Source organism: Podarcis vaucheri (assembly GCF_965113315.1).
Source record: "Podarcis vaucheri genome assembly, chromosome: 11".
In the NCBI taxonomy this organism is placed as follows: Eukaryota; Metazoa; Chordata; class Lepidosauria; order Squamata; family Lacertidae; genus Podarcis; species Podarcis vaucheri.
The window spans coordinates 43,048,661-43,068,547 of record NC_138749.1 but is presented as its reverse complement, the minus strand read 5'-3'; the positions used below and the strand labels follow the sequence as shown (position 1 = coordinate 43,068,547).

At 47.6% G+C, this 19,887-nt stretch overlaps 1 protein-coding gene and 1 long non-coding RNA gene across 8 annotated transcripts in view; one reads left to right on the top strand and one right to left on the bottom strand.

The window, feature by feature from the left end:
- Positions 1-10,419: 10,419 nt before the first annotated feature.
- The window catches only part of PJA2 (praja ring finger ubiquitin ligase 2), a 39,763-nt gene continuing 30,295 nt past the window's right edge, over positions 10,420-19,887 (top strand). For 2 of the 7 annotated variants that reach the window (XM_082191447.1, XM_082191441.1), the window contains exon 1: positions 13,549-13,658. The gene's annotated coding sequence lies outside the window, so the exon portion shown is untranslated. Of the gene's footprint in view, positions 10,571-13,548; positions 13,659-14,062; positions 14,084-19,887 lie in introns of those variants that run through there. The other 5 variants (XM_082191446.1, XM_082191440.1, XM_082191442.1 and 2 more) reach the window with 5 other exon arrangements.
- Positions 11,041-13,617, bottom strand: LOC309514403. Its single transcript, XR_014211967.1, has 2 exons — positions 13,503-13,617; positions 11,041-13,161 (listed from the first exon to the last, which is right to left on the bottom strand). It is a non-coding gene; the product is annotated as an uncharacterized lncRNA (long non-coding RNA).

The window sequence follows — 19,887 nt, the reverse complement described above, 5'->3', positions numbered from 1 at the left end:
TTGGCGCGCGCGCCCAACTCTCTACTTTCCTCTTGACCGTTGCCTCGCTCTCTGAGGAGGGCGTGACCACCCCTGACTCGTGCCCTCCCTCCTGCTGACGGCCTCCGGAACCCGATGCCTGGCTGCCTTCCTCCCTGCTGCTCTCAGTCTTGAGCGTGGGTCCCGACTTCCAGCTGCTGCTCTCTGAATCTCCTCTGTTCCCTTCCTCCTGGGGTGTCCCCCCGGATCCCCCCCTTGCTCTGCTCACTGGGGCTCCCTTTTGGGAGTCCTCTGACTCACTGCTTAGGCTTGGAGATCTCGGGTCGTCATCATCACTCATTCTCCCTTCGGTTTCCTCCCCCTCGCTCTCTGTTTCCACCCTTCTCTGCGTCTCTGCTTCTGAACCCCTGACATCCATCCCCCCCTCGAAGCCCCCCCTTCCCCCCTCCCCGCTGTCAGGTGTGGGTGCTGGGTGCTCCATCATCATGGGAGGGAATGCAGGATACAGGTCGCTCCCCGTGGGTGGCCGCCAACTGAAGACCTCCGAGTCTTCCCCCTCGCGGTCGTCGACGTTGACTTGTTGCTCTTCCATCTCTGTACCGCCGTGCTCGAACCCGAGGTCCTCCCCGAACACGTCCATGTCAGTCTCTGCGTCGGTCGCTCGACCTGGCATCTCCCGCCACTTCCTGCGCCATTGCTCCTCTGGTCGATCGTCCCCCCAATACGAGATGCCTGATGCCGAACCTGCCGGTGAACCTTCTGGGGAACGGGTGCTCCGTGCGGGTTCCCCTTCTGAGTCGAATCCATGGAACGTGCTGGAAGAAAGTGTGGGTGTGAACAACCAGTCGTCGAAGAAGCTCGCTGGCATGGGTTTGTGTGGGAAGAGGGCATGAAACTCGTCCTTGAGCAGGGGTTCCTCCAAAGCGTAGTCTGGTACCCAGCTATTGGCGCTGGCCCGGGTGCCCTCTCTGGCTAAGAGGTATTCGACTCCCTCTTCCCCCCATCTGGAGTCCAAAATCTCCGTGACCTCGTTGATGTGGTCCTGGTGCTTCACCCCCCGCGTCTCCGTCCGTTCCCGGAGCGGACTTGGCGCCGTCCCTGGCTCCTGGAACCTGTGAGGTGCCTTGTAGGGAGTGAGCACCGACCTGTGGAACACCGGATGCATTCTGGAACCCTCCGGCAGCGCCAGTCGGAAGGCTACCGGGTTGATCTGCGCTTCGACTTGGTACGGACCGATCTGCTTGTGCCCCAACTTCTTCTTGGCAAGTGACCTGGTCGGCACTGCGTGGGCTGCCAACCAGACCCAGTCTCCCACTTGGATCACTTCGCCAACCCGCCTGTGCTTGTCAGCTTGCACCTTGTAGGCGTGCTTAGCTAGCTCCAGCTGCCGTCTGAGTTGATCGTGGACCGCCTGCAGCTCTGACGCGAACGCGCCCGCCGTCTGTGGTTCTCCTTCCCCCACTCTCTCCAGTCCCGGGAAGGTTCTGGGATGCCTCCCATTGTTGGCAAAGAACGGCGTCACTCCTGTGGACACGTGCTTCGTGTTGTTGTAAGCGAACTCGGCTAGCGGCAGGTAATCCACCCACGTCGCAGGCTGTTGATTGGCATAGCATCTCAGGTACTGCTGCATGATGGCATTGACCCTCTCTGCTTGCCCGTTGGTCTGCGGGTGTCTTGCTGATGCCAGATTGACCTTGACATTTAGAAAACCCATCAGCTTCTGCCAGAAAGACGAGATGAACTGGCGTCCGCGGTCGGACAGGATAGACCGTGGCAGGCCATGCACTTTGAACACGTGATCTATGAACAGCTTGGCGGTTTGTTCCGCCGTGGCCACCTTCGCACACGGAATGAAATGTGCCATCTTGGTGAACAAGTCCACCACCACTAGCACAGCTGTCTTGCCTCTCGAGCTGGGTAAATCCGTCACAAAGTCCAGGGCCACCCTCTCCCACGGTTCAAACGGCGTTTGCAGCGGTTCTAACAGTCCCGCCGGTGGTCTGTGTACCGGCTTGGCCCTCTGGCAGGTGTCGCACCTCGCGACGTAGTCCGCGACCTCCCCTCTCAGCCTGGGCCACCAGAAGTCTCTCGCGACTAATTCCATCGTTTTCTCTGTGCCAAAGTGACCGGCCGTGGGTGCGTCGTGCAACTGTTGCAGTACCTTGGCGCGAAGGTCGTCTCCTGGTACATAGACAGCCCCTTTGCGTAGGAGCAAGCCGTCCCGCACCTGGAACTCGTCCGTGGTAGCCGTGCCTCTGAGCAGTTCCGCCATCTTGTCTTGCGCGAATGAGTCGTCCCGCAATGCACGTCGCACCGCATCCAGGTCTACTGTAGCTGAGGCACACGCCCACGCCGTCGGTGCGAAGATGTGCATGGCCGCCGCTGGCGTCACCTCTTCTAGGTATTGCGGTTTTCGGGACAGTGCATCCGCCATGATGTTGGTGTCGCCTGGGACGTACTCTATTCGGAAATTGAAGTCAGCAAAGAACTCCGCCCAACGTATCTGCCTCTGGTTCAGGAACTGAGCCGTGCGCCAGTGCTCCAGATTCTTGTGGTCCGTGCAGACCTGCACCGTGTGCTTGGCGCCGATTAGGAAGTGCCTCCACGCCTTGAAAGCTGCATGAATGGCCAGCAACTCCCTGTCCCAGATGGTGTAGTTCTGCTCCGACTTGCTGAGCTTTCTGGAGTAGAATGCTCCCGGCCGCCACACCCCCTGCGGGTCTCGCTGCAGCAGAACAGCTCCCACGGCTCTGTCTGACGCGTCTGTCTCTACCCTCAACGGTTTACTGGGGTCGATATGCAGCAGTTGCTTCTCCGATGCGAAGAGATGCTTGAGCGCTTGAAAGGACTGCTCCGCCTGCTCCGTCCAGATGAATTTCTTTTTTTTGGAGCTGAGCGTGTCCGTAATTGCTGCCGTCTGCATCGCGAATCCCTTGATAAACTTGCGATAGAAGTTGGCAAAGCCGACAAACCGCTGGACCTCCTTCCGGTTGCGCGGGCTCTTCCAATCCAATACCGCACGAACCTTGGTGCTGTCCATGGCTATCCCCTTGTCCGACAACTTGTATCCCAGGAAATCCACCTCCGTCGTGTCGAACTGGCACTTCTCCAGCTTGGCGTACAGTCTATGTTGTTGCAACCTGCTGAGCACCTCCCTCACGTCTCGGTCGTGAGCTTGCTGGGAGTCCGAGAAAATCAGGATGTCATCCAGGAAGCAGACGCATGTCTTGTAGAGGAGTCCCTCCAACACGTGATGCATAAAAGCTTGAAAACAGTGAGAGCCATTTTGTAATCCAAAGGGCATAACCCTGTACTCGTAGGTGCCCAGCGGTGTGAACATGGCCGTCTTCCACTCATCGCCCTCCCGCATGCGAATGAGATTGTACGCCCCTCGTAGGTCCAACTTGGTGAACACGCGTCCCTTGCGCACCGTCGCGAGGAGGTCGTCAATCCTGGGCATGGGGTAATCAGACGGTTTGGTCATCTGGTTCAAAAGGCGGTAGTCCACAACGAGTCTTTTTTGGGGCGTGTCTTTCTTTTTCACGAAGAAAACGGGACTGCCCCCCACTGCCTTGGACTCTCTGATGAAGCCACGCTCCAGATTATGCTCGATGAACTGTTTGAGTTCCTGCATTTCATCTTCAGACATGGAGTATAGCCGCCCCTTCGGCAGCGTCGCCCCCGGTAGGAGGTCAATCTTGCAGTCATATGGCCGGTGAGGGGGTAGCTTGTCCGCCTCCTTCTCGCAGAAGACCTCCAAAAAGTTCGCGTATTTGTGGGGGACCGCTTGCAACGTTCCCAACTGCAGTTGTGATTCCTCCTCCTCTCCCTCCCGTCGGGGCAGGATGCAGTGTTCTGCGCAATAAGAGGAGCCGAAGATCAGTTGTCTCTGGTACCAAGCCAGTGTCGGACTGTGCCTGTCCAGCCAACTCATGCCCAACACAATGGGCGTGTCCGACAGTTGGGTGACATTAAAACTGATGACTTCCCTGTGGTTGCCAAGGCGCATCACCATTGGTGGCGTCTGCTTCACCACCTGCCCCCCTAGCAACTCTCTGCCATCCACTGTGACGACTTGCAGGGGCAGAGTGGCAGGCAATAGCTGTATAGCGTGCTGCTCCACAAAGCTCTGCGCTATAAAGTCTGCGTTGCTTCCAGAATCCACAGAAAGCGGCACTTCGATAGTGACGCCGTTGGGTAGCTGGAGAGACGCTGTGAGCTGCACTACTGGTTTGGGTGGGAGGGGATCCGTGGGTTGCAATATCGCTGGGGACTGCTTCACAGATGCGTCTGGCTGGGCCCCAGTGCCTCCGTCTCCAGCCAGACATCGTCGTTTCCCTGCTGTGGTTCTCCTTGCTGCGTTGCTGCAGTCACCATTGCTGAGGCTGCAGTGTGCTTGTGGAGCCTCCGGGGACACTCCTTCGCCAAATGGCCTGGATCCTCGCAGATGTAACACTTCCTGTTCCCTCTAGGAGGCTTCGCTTTCACTGCTGCCGGTGCTAGGGCTCTGGCTGCTGACTGAGCCCTTGCACCTCCAACCTCCATCGGTTCCCCTCCCCCTCCTGGCGGAGGTGTGGATTGCGCACGCGCTGCTTCTCTCGGAACGAAAGAGAAACTTCTCGCTGCTTCGCGCCCTCCACGTCCTTCATCTCTGCACCATGGACGTTCTTCCAGCCTCACCCCCACAGTCAGCGCCCTTTGGACCACCTCCTGCGTGCTTCGGGGCCTCTCCCCCCTTGCAATTTCATCCTTAACCGCAGAACTTAGACCCTCCCAGAAGAGGTCTCTGACAGGGGGCGAATCCCGATCCCATTCTAAAGCACTGACCAGCGCAAAAAATCGGGCGTGATACTGCCGGACGCTCGCCCTCCCTTGTTGTAGTCCATGAATCTCCCGTCTGGCAAGATCCACATCAATAGTAGACAAAAAACACGCATCCATCGCTTTGATAAAGGCATCTGCATTCTGAAGCGCCGGATCTTTATCCCTCCACAAATTGCGCAGCCAGGCTTTGGCATCCCCATGCAAATGGGACAATATGAACCCCACCTTCTCTTCCTCATCTCTAAAGTCTTTTGCCAGCAGTTGCAGTGCGCACATTACGTCTGCTCTAAAATTAGGGTACTGTTGCAAAGTCCCATCGAAGTGAGCCACAAGCCCTCCTGCTCTCCGTGCCAATCCCACGCCCTCCGGTCTGGGTCCCGGTTGCCCTTGCTTAACAAGCATTTCAAACCTGGCGTGTAGGTCTCTGTAGGCGGCTGTAGTCTCCTCCTCCCGTTTCTTGGAAGCCAATACCTCTGAGGACAACTGGGTCACTGCCTCTTGCAGCGCGGAGATCCTCTGTTCTTCCGTCATCTTGCTAACCTTTGTGAGCTTGCTTACAGACACCCCTCTTCCTCCCCTAGCGGCTTCTGCTCCCGCTGCGAGGTTTCAGGTTTCTGAAGCTTTGATGAGATGGGTCTTACTGTCAGAGCTGCTACCAGGTCCCAGCTCACATAGGACCACGCCACACAGCGTCCACTTTAAAAGAGTCTTTATTGAGTTACAGGTTTCATTTCCGAACTGCAGCGTGCAGCTCTACACCTTCTGCCCTAGGTCGGCGAAGACCCATCTGAGTCCCCGCCTCTTGCACACCAGCTTAATACCCTAGCCTTGCTCCACCTCCTTCGCCTCTCCCTACGTCTCTGGGTCCTTCTGCCCCCCTGGGACTCCTCCCTTCTACTCTCCTCTGACGCTGACCCCCCTGATCCTTCCGCTTCCTTTCGGCGGGCTTTGGGACCTGGCTCACTCTCCGGGCTGCTTACTGCTCCAGCTTCCGCTGCATTTGAACTTGGCGCGCGCGCCCAACTCTCTACTTTCCTCTTGACCGTTGCCTCGCTCTCTGAGGAGGGCGTGACCACCCCTGACTCGTGCCCTCCCTCCTGCTGACGGCCTCCGGAACCCGATGCCTGGCTGCCTTCCTCCCTGCTGCTCTCAGTCTTGAGCGTGGGTCCCGACTTCCAGCTGCTGCTCTCTGAATCTCCTCTGTTCCCTTCCTCCTGGGGTGTCCCCCCGGATCCCCCCCTTGCTCTGCTCACTGGGGCTCCCTTTTGGGAGTCCTCTGACTCACTGCTTAGGCTTGGAGATCTCGGGTCGTCATCATCACTCATTCTCCCTTCGGTTTCCTCCCCCTCGCTCTCTGTTTCCACCCTTCTCTGCGTCTCTGCTTCTGAACCCCTGACAGTATGTGTGCTTGATCGATGTTTGCATGCATGTCTGTTACTCTGCGCCAGTATATTGCCATGTGAGCATTGCTGAATATCTTCAATCTGTTTTACAGTGGTGCCCCGCAAGTCGAATGCCACGCAAGACGAAAAACTCGCTAGACGAAAGGGTTTTGCGGTTTTTGAGCTGCTTCGCAAGACAAATTTCCCTATGGGCTTGCTTCGCAAGACGAAAACGTCTTGCGTTTTTTGCAAGTTTGTTTCCTTTTTCTTAACACCCTTAATACAGGGAGCAACTCATAGAACGCAGTGTGGTGGCCTTTTTTGAGGTTTTTGGCGATTTTTGAAGCTTTTCCAAAACTTTTCCGACACAGTGCTTCGCAAGACGAAAAATTCGCTAGACGAAAAAACTCGCGGAACGAATTAATTTCGTCTTGCGAGGCACCACTGTACTCAGTTTGGTTTTGCTACTTATGTCACCTGCCCCTTCTTTGTGCAATATTTTATATGGCAAGCAATTTTTCTTCCTTCTCTCCATATGCTAAGTTGTGTCTGGGTTGCAGTGTGGATCAAGTATGATCTGACCTGGGACTTGGTTTTTTTGAAAGCATCCTTAGCCCTTCAGAGTAAGGAGTCAGATATTGGCTTGATATTAAACAAACAAACCCAGGAACATCATTAGGCTATGGGACCAATAAGGCATTTTCCACCACTGTGTCTCATTTTCACAATTACTTGGAGAGAAACTGGGAAAATTCTATCCTAACACTAAGTTTTCCTGACCTTATTATTTCATGCTCCATAAAACAAGATGGTCAATAAGACCACTGGCATTGCAGATAACTTCACAGTGAGCTGGCGCCTTGCAAACTCTTCTTAGTAAATTGATATTTGGGGGAGAACAGCAATTAATTTGAAAGAAAAGGCAGAAGCATTTGACAGTGAATGTTTTTCTCTATCTGTTCTCAACAGTACATATTTTGGGAGTAGGTCCTTTCAATAGAACAACATGCACCCGGATGTGTTTCTGTATATCTTGACATGTCCTTAATGCAAATCTGTCTTCATTTCTGTCATGCTGCTGGTCTCTTTTTATTTTGTAGAGTCTTCATTTGACAGCATATCTGTGGAAAAGCCTTGAGAAATCAATATAAGCTACTTGCCTGAGAATGAAATCTATTATATTCACTGCTTTGCCACTATGGCTCTAATAATAACACTAACAATACGTTTTTACTCAAACATCAGAATAAGCAAAAGCTTTCTCTTGGTGACCAGGCAAGTCAATTTCACTCAATAAATTGCCAGGAGCTATAAGTACATGTATAATCGTCTTGTAAAAAAATTCAAGACTTTCAATTTGTCAGGGGGGAAGTGCATTCTGACTAGGCCAGATTTAGTCCGCTGCCCCTTTTGGCATAGTTTTTCCCCATATGCTGTTGAGGAGGTTCCAAAAAAGATAAGAAAAATTGGGTCCTCCCTTAAAGAGGGCACGTATTGCGGTGAGACCTGGAAACCAATACCCTGTGTTGTGGGTGGGTTTGATTGATCAGCCACAACACCCGATTGGAGGTCCCTCAATGCTGGGTTTAATCGGGCCGATGGGGCTGAGTCCAAAGGGATCAAGGGACCTATTTATAGCCATGCATGTAACCCAGAGCTTCCTCTTTCAGCGCATGCATTTGGAACACCCGCCCACCTCTCCTTATTTTTAGGGCTTGCATGTTTGACCTTGCTATGCCGTTGTGTGCCGTCTGTTGTTGGTACAAGGGCACAGCAGGAATTTTCTCACTTGGAGGATTAGCTGTTGCCATTTGGGTTTTGCTTGCCACATAGCAAATTGTCACAACTTGTAAGGTTGCGGATAGGCTCTGGTTCAGGTGATAGGGATAGGAGAACGCTTTCGCCATCCCTATGTGAAGGGTATTTCATTAAAGGAATCCAGGGACTCAATGGTTTGGTCAACCCCTGAGAGGGGGTTGTGCCCGTGCTTCAGTTTTCGAATGGTTCTGGGAGTCGAACCAACTCCCAGAATGCATTCTGTTTGAAAAGGTACCACTGTATACCATACAATACACCTGTATAGGGGACTTGTGAAAAGTCTTTATCTCCCTAGCTGGCATAGAATCATGTCCTAAACCTAAAGCATCTTAAATGCTACGAGAGGGGGAAGAAATAATGTACTGCCATGAGAAATGGATGCTGTGTTGCAAGGAAACATTCCAGCGAGGAAAATACAAAGAGGCACTCTATAGGGTTGTATCACATTTTCTTTTATTTGTGTATTATATAAGCAATATTAACTTGAAAGCTGTTTATGTGAATTCTGACAGAAAGGATGAAACTATATATGGTATTTTCTGCAAATTTGCCATCTATTCTGTGACTACCTTTTAAAAGGTACTGCTTACAATACTTTATTGTGCTAATATATTGTTCCTTTTTAAAAAAGGGGGTCCTGTGAAAGCCATAGCTAAATGCAGCACTGTCTGCAAGGGCCTAGTTCTTGCTTGAAATGACAAACCTGTGTCAAAATTGTACACTTCAAACTACAGGTGGGAACTCCCATGGCTGAACCAAACACTTCCCATCAAAAAAAAAGATATAGAGGCAAGCATACTACAGGTAAAACTAGGCTGGAATATTTCCCTGAAATCCACTTCTCAGTGCAGAGGGATTTTTATTTTATTTTATTGTATGAAACAGCATATAAATACTTATATATCTATTTTTACACAAAAATTTCTCTAGGTGGTTTACAAGTTAAAATAGAATGACAGTGGGTTTTTTGTTTTTTTAAAAAAAGAGCAAATGCAGATGCTATTTTTATTAGTTAAAAGAGTTTTAGCTTATTGTGTTGCTGTCTGTTATTTGCATTGTTAGTCACCATGATTAACAGAAAGATGGGTTAGAAACACTGTTTATTTAAGGCTATGATTCAATTAATCTCAGCTGTCCCCAATATGATTATTTCCCAGTCTTCTTGGCACAGAATCCCCAGGTCACCGATATTCCTTTATGCCAATTCCTATCCCTTCCCAAGTGCTTTTCCCACCTATGTTCAGTTCATTCCATTTCCTCTTGCTGCTTCCCTGCAAGTGAGCTCCCACTGTCCTATGCTTTCCCCATCTATCTCCCCACAATTATCCAGCCTGATAAAGCCTTTGGAGTTTCACAAAATCATAGAACTGTAGAGCTGGAAGGGAATCCCAAGGGTCGTGTAGTCCAACCCCCTACAATGCAGGAATCCTGCCCACAGCCATCGGAAGTTCTTACTCTAATGCAGTGATGGCCAAACTTGGCCCTCCAGCTGTTTTGGGACTACAATTCCCATAATCCCTGACCACTGGCCCTGTTAGCAAGGGATGGTGGGAGTTGTAGTCCCAAAACAGCTGGAGGGCCAAGTTTGGCCATCACTGCTAATGTGTCAAGAGTAGGGGGACCATGTGCCCTACTTTACAGAGGGCGATCCTCTGCTTGAATGCGCCCTTTTTTGGGGGGGGCAATGCATAAGTGGCCACCCTAGTCACAAGTTCATACCTCAGACTCTAGTCCTACATACCCTCCAACATTTCTCTGATGAAAATAGGGGCGACCTAAATAAGAACAACAACAACAACAACAACAACAATTTTACTATTTATAACCCTCCCAACTGACTGGGTTGCCACTCTGGGTGGCTTCCAACATATATAAAAACATAATAAAACATTAAACATTTTTTTAAAAAAACTTCCCTATACAGGGCTGCCTTCAGATGTCGGATAACTCCATACCCTCAAACATTTCTCTGATAAAATAGGGACATCCTACTATAACCTCCAACATTTCTCTGATGAAAATAAGGATGTCCTAAGGAAAAGTGGGACATTCTAGGATCAAATCAGAAACTAGGGCGGTTTCTGTAAATTTTGGACGTCCCTGGAGACCCTATGGGCACTTGGAGGATCTGGTCCTATATTAGTTTTGGAAGTAAGTTGCTAAGCACACTGAGTCTGTCGCTCAGTTCTGTGGTCTAGGTAAGATGGGTATTGCTGAGCTTTTACTTAGCTGGAATCTTTTGCTCAGTAAGAACCACCCACTGAAAACATCACAAGCACAACCAGCACAGTAACAACCATTCTCACAAAGCCCATAGTAACTGCACAGTTAGTCTACCAATCACAGACAGGTCCCTTAGCAATGATACAATAACAACACTCAGCAATAGCCAGCGATGTCACAATTGCTGAAGAGGATGGGTGACTCGTATGTGCTTAGGAGAGCATGTTTATTCAGAAGTAAGTGTGCTTTGGATTGCAGCCTTAAACCATACCTCCTTTCTCTCTCACACAATGATCAGGCAGAGGCTCAGGTATGCCAAGCCCAGCCTCCATATGGCTTTACAGGTAAGCAGCAATTTGCCTTGGGACCTTAAGCTGATAAGCAGCCAGTACAACCGCAGCAGATGAATGGAAGTAAGATATTCCCTAATCCTGGTTTCCAGACAACAGCCAGACCAGGGTATTCTACAGTATCTGAATACTGTCCTGTGTAAATATTCATTTATTCTGCCAGTTACGAAAGTGTTGAAAGTCACTATGCATGCAAAGGTGGCAGGGACATGGTATGGCATGCAAAATATCTGAGATACAATTCCCGGCATATGTAGGGGGGAAAGGCAAATAGTGATATGAAAGACCTCTGTCAGAAAGCTGCTGCTACTTAAGAGTAGAGATAGCACATCATTGGAAGTTTTCCATGCAGTTTTTATTGCAGGGATTGTGGTCCAAAGTCTGGTCTCTTGCCCTAGCTGCAAAACTTACACAAAGACATAAAATAAAAATCAATCAATCAATCAATCAATCAATCCACCATATAAAATTAATTGCAGCATAGTATTTTATTTACCTGCAAGGGAAGAGACAAAAATTAGTTTAGGAACATACCATAAATACACAATAACACACAGGTGAGACATTGAGAGCCCTGATATTAAGATCACACACTATTTAAAGAGATGGGGGGGGGCAGGTAGAGAGAGATCTACCTGGAGCCAAAATGTCCATAAAGAAAATGCGAGGAATGAGAATGTATATTGGGAAGAAATTAACTTCTTGGGTAACCTAGTCCAAAGATATAAAAAGGTAAAGGACCCCTAACAGTTAAGTCCAGTCACAGACGACTCTGGGGTTGCAGTGCTCATCAAGCTTTGTAAGCCGAGGGAGCCAGCATTTGTCTGCAGACAGTTTTTCCGGGACATGTGGCCAGCATGAATAAGCTGCTTCTGGCGCAACAGAACACCGACACCAGAGCAGCGCACGGAAATGCTGTTTACCCTCCCACTGGAGTGGTACCTGTTTATCTACTTGCACTTTTGGGCGTGCTTTCGAACTGCTAGGTTGGCAGGAGCTGGGACTGAGCAATGGGAGCTCCCCCCGTCACAGGAATTTGAACCGCCAACCTTCTGATCGGCAAGCCTAAGAGGCTCAGTGGTTTAGACCACAGCATCACCCGCATCCAATAGTCCAAAGATACTAAGGGCCTTTAGCAATTAAAACCAGCACTTTGAACTTGCCTTGGAAATGGATCCTGGGCACTAACATAATATTGTTGCACACCACCCTAATCACCACAGCAGTGCAAGATTCAGGGGGTCTCAGGTGCTCTGAACCTAGGGTCTGGGTTTCCTTTTGGACCAATGAGGCACAGTGGAGTCTGTGGTATCTTTGTGATATATGGTTTATTTACACCTGTACACAAACTGTGCTTGCTGTGGAGAGAGTTCCAAACATCACATCCCAAACGGCACCAGTTTCTTCCAAAGGCAGCAGCATCCCTCCCTTGGCAGTCTGCCTCCTCTGCACCCAAGGATCACATTTCTTACCTGTTCTAACCTTGCTAACCTAAGCCCTGGCCTTCTGTAACACAAAAGGGAGGCCCCACTCACCTGCTTCCTCACACCTAGTGATTGATGCTTTGTTGTGCTAATACCCCCAGGCTCTCACCTCAAAGGAAATTAGGTTGACTCCATTACCTTTGAACCCATGTTAATTTCACAGGATTAAGGATGACTGGCACACTGTCCAGCACACAGGGTCTGACTTAATTAGCCTTCACCTGTGCTAATTAAAGGATTAACTGGGGTTATCACACAGTGTAAATACACCTGAGTCTGGCTATTAACTCCAGGTAAATTAGCTTTGACACCCCTAAACCTTAAGTTAAATTCTAGCACTGATAAATCAATAACAATAAGATGAAAGCATCCGGTCCCAATTTAAGATTTTGAAGACCTCTTTTTAGATCAACTGCCACTTCTAGATACGTTTCGAAGGCAGCCTCATGCACGATGCCTTGCAATAGTCTTACATATGGGGACACCAGAGCATGGATACCTTTGTCCAGACTATCGCATCAAAGAATGGTCCTGGCTGATGTACCAACTGGATAATTTCTCATAATTTTATGCTGTGAGATCTTTGGGTGTTATGCAAATTATTTAATTAATAATAGATGAAATTAATTGATAGGTTAAATATAATAATATATTTCAAGGCAGCTTCTAAGCATGTATCGACAATGCTGGAGGTATAAGTACCCCATCCAACCCATTACTCTGCCCAGTAATGTTGGTATATATGTTGGAAGCTATCCAGAGTGCCTGTTGCAACCCAGTCAGATGGGTGGGGTACAAATAATAAAAATCATTGTTATCATTATTGCTGTTATTAGGGAGTCTGGCAGTGCCTCCATCCTTTTGATAACCTTGTTGCACGGGCCAATCTAGTTATTTTTTGCATCGATAGGCTTGTCTGGTGTATCGGATTGCTGGACAATGGATAGGATCAGGCTGTTACTTCTAATCTGAAGAGAGAAAATGCCCATTTTATGTTAGCAGGGCCACTCTTCTTCTGTGACTTGCATTTGTTTCACCTAGGGCTCAGGATGGACAGCTGATAACTTTATGTGTGTATGTGAATCATTATCCCTCGAGCACCTGCTATAAAATCAGACCACATACATTAGCAAGGTACTTTCCTGACCAAATCAGTGGCTGATTTCGAGTTTCCCAGCAATTGTGGGAACTCAAGGGTAGGGATATGCATTGCGTGTTACTTGTGTGCTGCTCAAGAAAAGCCCCGCTGCCAGGAGCTTCTACACCCTCATAGCTCCGCAAGGACAACTTTACTGCGGGCTCCAGGCGGAGCTCCGCAGCGGAGACCCTGCCTGGGAACCTCCTCGGCCGAAACAGACGCCCGCAAAACTCCGGCCCTCAGAGGGAACGAGGGAGAGCGGTGGGCGGGCCCTTCCAAAACCACCTCCTTCATCTCCCCTCACCGATTGGCTTCCTCCCGAGAGGTGGGAGGCGGGATTGGCCGGCGCGTGCGAGGCTTTCCGGGCGGGATTGGCCGGGCCGGCTTTCCGTCCCGAGGTGGTGCGTCTCGACTGCCGCCGCCGCCGCCGCCCTGTCGCCCTTTGGCTTAAGGGGAGGCGGTGAGTTCTCGCGTCCGGATTCTTGAGGGCCGGCGGGCGGGTGGGCTCCGGGGCGCGCCACTGCGGGCCTTGGCGGGAGGAAGAGGCAGGCGGGCGGGCGGGCGGGAGCTTGGCTGGTTCTCCGCCCCCTCGCGGTTCTCCTCAGAGCGGAGGCCTGGGTGGGGGAGGGGAAGGAGGCCGAGCCGGCCACCCCTCCCCCCGCCCGCTTCTCTCTCCCCCTCGGTCTCGGCCAGGGGTTGGTTCTTCCCGTGAGAGGACGGGGGATCCGCCGTAGCTGGGTACTCTGAGGCGTGGGGGGGTGGGAGTGGGCCTGACAGGGATGCGACGGGGCCCCGGAGGTTGCGCGGTGCCCAATTCTTGTGGGGGGTGGGGGAGCTTTGTGATGCGCAGAGTTACGTGTTTGTGTGTATATACATAGCGAATGGGTACGTATACCTTCTTGTGTGTGTATATATACAGTGAGATGTGAGCATGCTTCTTAGCGCGGGGGGGGGGCTGCGCGTGATGGGCGCACGCGCGTAGGTCGCGCGAGAGTGGTGCAGCGAGGGGGCTGAGGGTTGGCTCCCTTTTTGACAGGCCTGCATTTGTTTCGGCCCGTGAGAGGTTTGCCACGGGCGTGTGATGCAAAGCTTCTTTCCCCCACCTACGTTCCTCCTCCCCACGTGGGTTTGATTTGGGAATGGAGCAGAGAGAGTGACGACTTGCACTGAGATTTGAACTGGGAAGGAACCAGATGAATTATCCGGCTCTCCATCGGAGGCCCGGAGATATAAAATGTGGGTTTATAATTTGCCATCTTCTGCACGTGTTTTCGTATTGTATGCACACCTGGGGCTTGTTGCTGTTTAGTCGTGTCCGACTCTTCGTGACCCCATGGACCAGAGCACGCCAGGCACTCCTGTCTTCCACTGCCTCCCGCAGTTTGGTCAAACTCATGCTGGTAGCTTCAAGAACACTGTCCAACCATCTCGTCCTCTGTCGTCCCCTTCTCCTTGTGCCCTCCATCTTTCCCAACATCAGGGTCTTTTCCAGGGAGTCTTCTCTTCTCATGAGGTGGCCAAAGTATTGGAGCCTCAGTTTCAGGATCTGTCCTTCCAGTGAGCACTCAGGGCTGATTTCCTTAAGAATGGATAGGTTTGATCTTCTTGCAGTCCATGGGACTCTCAAGAGTCTCCTCCAGCACCACAATTCAAAAGCATCAATTATTCGGCAATCAGCCTTCTTTATGGTCCAGCTCTCACTTCCGCACCTGGGGCTTATGTAAAAACGAAAGAGAGAGAGAGAGAGAGCCCCCCTGCGCCAAGAGTTGTCTCCAGAAGTACTACCTAAGAGGGCCAGTGCATTTTGACATAGGATTCTGATTTGGAGGTAACAGAGAAGCAAACAAGATGGAATGGTCTTTATGCCTCTGCCCTATATAAATCGTGTGAGAGAGGGGGAGTTTGCAAGCATATACTGATTATATAAAAAGGAGTAGGGGAGCAACCTCATCTGCCCCTAAAGCACTTTGCTGCTTTAAGCAGTTTTCCAACACCAGAAGTGAGCTGGCCAGAAACAAACAAACAAAAACTATTAAAAGCAACAGAATGCTGGGGGGGGGGGGGTTTCAGTAAAATAGCATGCTTGAGCAGATAGCATGTAATACTGTTTTAGCTGATGGTTGATACGACTGGTTCAATTGCTCCTAAAGAAGTTGTCTTGCATTTTGTTTGGTCTTCTGGGTCTCCCAGAAGAGTCCTACAACTCAAAATAGTGAGCGTCTAGTACACCTTTGAGATTTCATTCTTTCATTCCCATGTTGTTTCTGCCTTCAGTCTGTCTGCCTGTAGTTACCATACTGTGTTTGCATGCTAAACATTATTTATCTGTTTTGTATTCTTTCCTACTTATAAGGAACTTGGACAGTTGGGTGCACATAGAATTACTCCAGTTTCAAATTCTCTTTATTAAAACATACAGGGTTTAAGCAAATAAACCCACCTTTTTATTTTGTTTTTGCAGTATTGATCAAGCTGGAAATAAAGGCATCACATTTGAAAAAGTAGTCTTAACCTAAAAGCTGTTGTGGTATATTGGGCCTCAGTATGTTTCCTGAAGAAAGGGTTAAAACTTATGACTGGTTGCTCACAAAATCCAAGTTTGGAAAGGCTCAAAAGCCTGTTCAGTTCAGCCCCTGCTCCAAGGGCAGACACGTTCTCCTCTTTGTTCTCATCAGGCTACATAATCCAGTATGTTCCAAAGAGAAAAGTTTTTCTCATGTAAAATGTCACATCTGCTTGGCAAAAAGATATGTGTCATTGAAAGAGAGATACTGAGGCTATTTAGATCTTTATATTTCTATCTCAGATAATTAGTTTTATGCCCCTTTCCTCTGTTAAATAAAAAGAGGGGGGAATGCAAGCTTAAACCTACTTTTCAATGTTACACATTGATTTAATACAAACATAAAAAGTATATAAAAAGGAGCAGGAAAACTTCTAAATGCAGTGCTTTCAACTCTTAAAAAATTAAATGTACACTGGATAATTTAACGGTTTGATTTGGTTTGCAATTTGGTAATGCACTGGTGGAAAAACTTTAATCTTAAGGTCTGCATTTTCATTTATGTATTAAAAAAATTGACTCCTTTTCATCATCAGTGTGGCCCCAAAGCATTGCCTGATGGGCAGCCTTCAAGGAGTTATTTGACAAATGAATAGAGCAGGGTTGGTTAGAGACATGGATGGGGAAGGAGGAAGAATCCTGAAGGCTGGATAGAGAGGTTTTTCGTGTCACATTTGGGCTATGGAGTGCACATTCCCTATTCCTGAGTTAGTAGATGCTGCCCAGCTTAGAATGCTCAAATGGTAAAAGATTGCAATATGGTTTCCAGTTGATTGGTAGTATGATTAGTTGATTTCAGAAAATATAAGTTTAAAAAATGTGCTTGATAAGACTTTCCAATTAAGAAATTTTGATCTGGTTCCTCATGTGAAAATTGTGAACATACTACTTTGTGTCACACTTAATGCAGTTATAATAAACAATGAATCCTATTCTTTTCTGACTTGGGTGTTTTTGGAAGATGATATCCATATCTGAGATAACATGCATGACAAGCTACTTTAATCTATTGGAGATGGGCACAAAGCATGACCTGGAAATATTTAATCCTAGCTTCAAATTTATCTCTTTTTGCATTGTATGAACTGCTGAAAAACAGATGTGTAAGTGACTTGTGCCTCCACTGTAACAGTTAAAGGAGAATTCAAGTGGAGGCCATGTGTGAACTCAAGGTTCTTACAGAGCTAGTGCATTTGGCTTTCATGAGTATTCTTTTACAGATAGGTAGCCGTGTTGGTCTGCCATAGTCAAAATAAAAAAATTCCTTCCAGTAGCACCTTAAAGACCAACTAAGTTAGTTCTTGGTATGAGCTTTCGTGTGCATGCACACTTCTTCAGATACACTGAAACAGAAGTTGCCAGATCCTTCTTTGAAAGCTATGGTGAAAGTACGACTCACGTGTGTTGTCCTTGATAGTTTGTTTATAACCAAGGCCTGATGCAGATGTAAAATTCCTAATCTCAGGATCACAATTTAAGAGCAGGGATAGCTAATGTGCAGTCCTCCAGATGTTATTGGATACTATCAGCCCCAGTCAGCATGGTTAAGGATGTATGGGAGCAACATCTGGAGGGTCACAGGTTAGCCACCACATTTAGAAACCCCTGGTTTAATTTCCTCCTCCCCTTTTGGAGATAACTATTATATCTGTACCCATGTTAACACATTGTGTGGTTAGTGTCAAATCAAAGTTTGCCTCCAGGTATGCATGTTTGCATACCCTGATTAAATTTAACTGAGGCATTAACAAAAGTGGAAATGGAATAATTTCCATAGGAGAGGAGACAAGGGAGAGCAGCCTGGCTTAGAGATGTGGAACATGTTGCTTGTTCCAGGCTTTACAAGACAACCTAAATCAATAAAACATGTTGTATTGTAAGGATAAGAAAACTAACCATGCAAGACCTTTGAACATACTTTAGGTGCTTCTGTTCTTATCATTTTTGTTGTAATCCTAAACTGTGATACATCAAGTATACACTTTAGAGATAATTACTTAAGTTATATCACTGCGCACAACACCACTATTTTTTATTTAGCTGCAAAGTGCCGCTGGCATGAATTTAAAATGTTTATTGTCTGTTTGAAGATGATTTCTTTAATATTACATAAAAAGTTGAAGTGTTGTAGTTCTAAATCCCAAACTCCTGGAATCTGAATATCTCAGTAGTGCCACTAGTCCAAAAATTATTGGAGTATTTGTAAAGTGTATGCTTTCTGCAGAATTTCACTTTTCACCTGGCAACTGTGAATTATGAAATGGCTCCGTATTCTGCATGTTTAGTTAGTTTAAAATGAAGTAAAATAAGAACTGAATCAGAAGTTTGTTGTGAGACTTTCTAAGCCAATCATAATTATAAATTTTGGGCTGCTGTGAATGGATAACTTATTCTGTTATTTCTGTAAATAAGTTATAGAGATAGTTGTGGAGAAGCTGAGGTAGATGATTTCAGATGAATAAGGGGAAACTGACTTTGGGGGTGAAATTGCTCTAATAAAAAACATGTTCATGTACTATTCTGTGTTTTATTGTTTTTTAAAAAACTTGCAGTTCATGGTGACTTGTTCAATAATAGTCTCCACATCTTCTGCTACACCTTCCCAAATGCCATTAACCTACAGACCAACTCAGAAAGGTCTTGCAATATTTTTGAAAAATGCTTGGAATTTGGCAAATTCTAGGAAAAGAATTCAATAGTTACCACTGAGAATACTTTTATAGTATTGATGCCTGAACATGGCATGCACATTATATTGTTGAGGTCATTCTTTGTCAGACTAAGATCACTCAGTGTAAGGTTCTGTGGATAAATATTAGCACCTTCCTAGAAGACTACCTCTAGAAGGAATGGTGTGCCAGAGGAAGGGTAGGAAGGAGGAAGATGGCTGCCAGAAGCAGTAACTGTCTCAGCAGTGGTGCAAAACTAGAGGAAGTCAAGGATATGGTTAATTGAGGATTGAAGCAGTGGATGAAGAAGGACCTACCTGCCTATTTAAAAAAAAAGAGAAGGAGACAAGCTCAGAGGAAAAAATGGAAAAAGAAAATATTACTAAATGGTTATTGGTTTAATAAAGCAAAAATGGGCTGTTCCAGTCTTCTGAGATCTGCTTTAAAAAACAACCTAAAAAACAAACAAACCTACAATCCTTTTCCTAATAGGAACATGGTTTGCTTCTAGGAAGGCAGACCTTTGGTTCATCTAGCTCAATGCTATCTATGCTATTTGGGAGCAGCTCTCCAGATTCAAAGAGGAGTCCTTTCCAAACTTTCTGATAAGTTTTCTGATTCAAAATTTTCCAGAAAACCCACATTACTGATCATGAGGCTCCAAATGTTCATTAAATATTGGTCTGTGTTCCAGTATCCAGTGGACCACAGACTACCTCTCTTTGTAATAGATGAAGAACAAGTTATACCAGCTCAACTGCATTCCTCCTGAATAGGCTCTGAGAAACAGAGAACCTTGTAGAAAGACTTTTGTTAACGGTTGGAAGGGGCACTGGACTTGAGATTTGTGGGAAATATTTTCATCACAGTGTTTTCCACTTGGCATTAGAGAAGGATTGTATGACAGATACCTCAGAGAAAGCACTTTCATTGCAGGGATAATCCCCCAAAGCATCATAGGACAGCTGATATTTTGTGTTGTCAGAATCTCTACTGCAGACTCCCACTGGAATAGGAAACTGCAGGAACAGACAATCTCTTTCAGTCTGATGGATTTTCTTTGCTAGTTGAATACACTGATTCTACAGTTAGTTTACATGCACCACCAAAGGGGTTCAGCAATAATGAATATCTGAGCACCCAAAGGTTTAAATGTTTGTGGCCAAAAGCATGTTAGTGATATTCTGTCTGCCTTAGATCACAAGTCCTGGTGGCCTGTTATTTCAGTTTTGTTTGAATTTGGCTTCACTAAAGGTCCACAAATCTGTTGCTAGTGGCATTCATATATGTATAGATTTCCAGAGACCGTTGATGAAAGCCTGTAGTATATCCTCCATAGGGATAACGGGCTTTGAAAAGGCTGCTGGCACAGAAGGCAAAGTAACTCTTGACATGGTGCTCTGCTGTGCACTGTGTTGGGATTCAGTGTCATTGATTGAAGGTTGGGGGTTGCCACA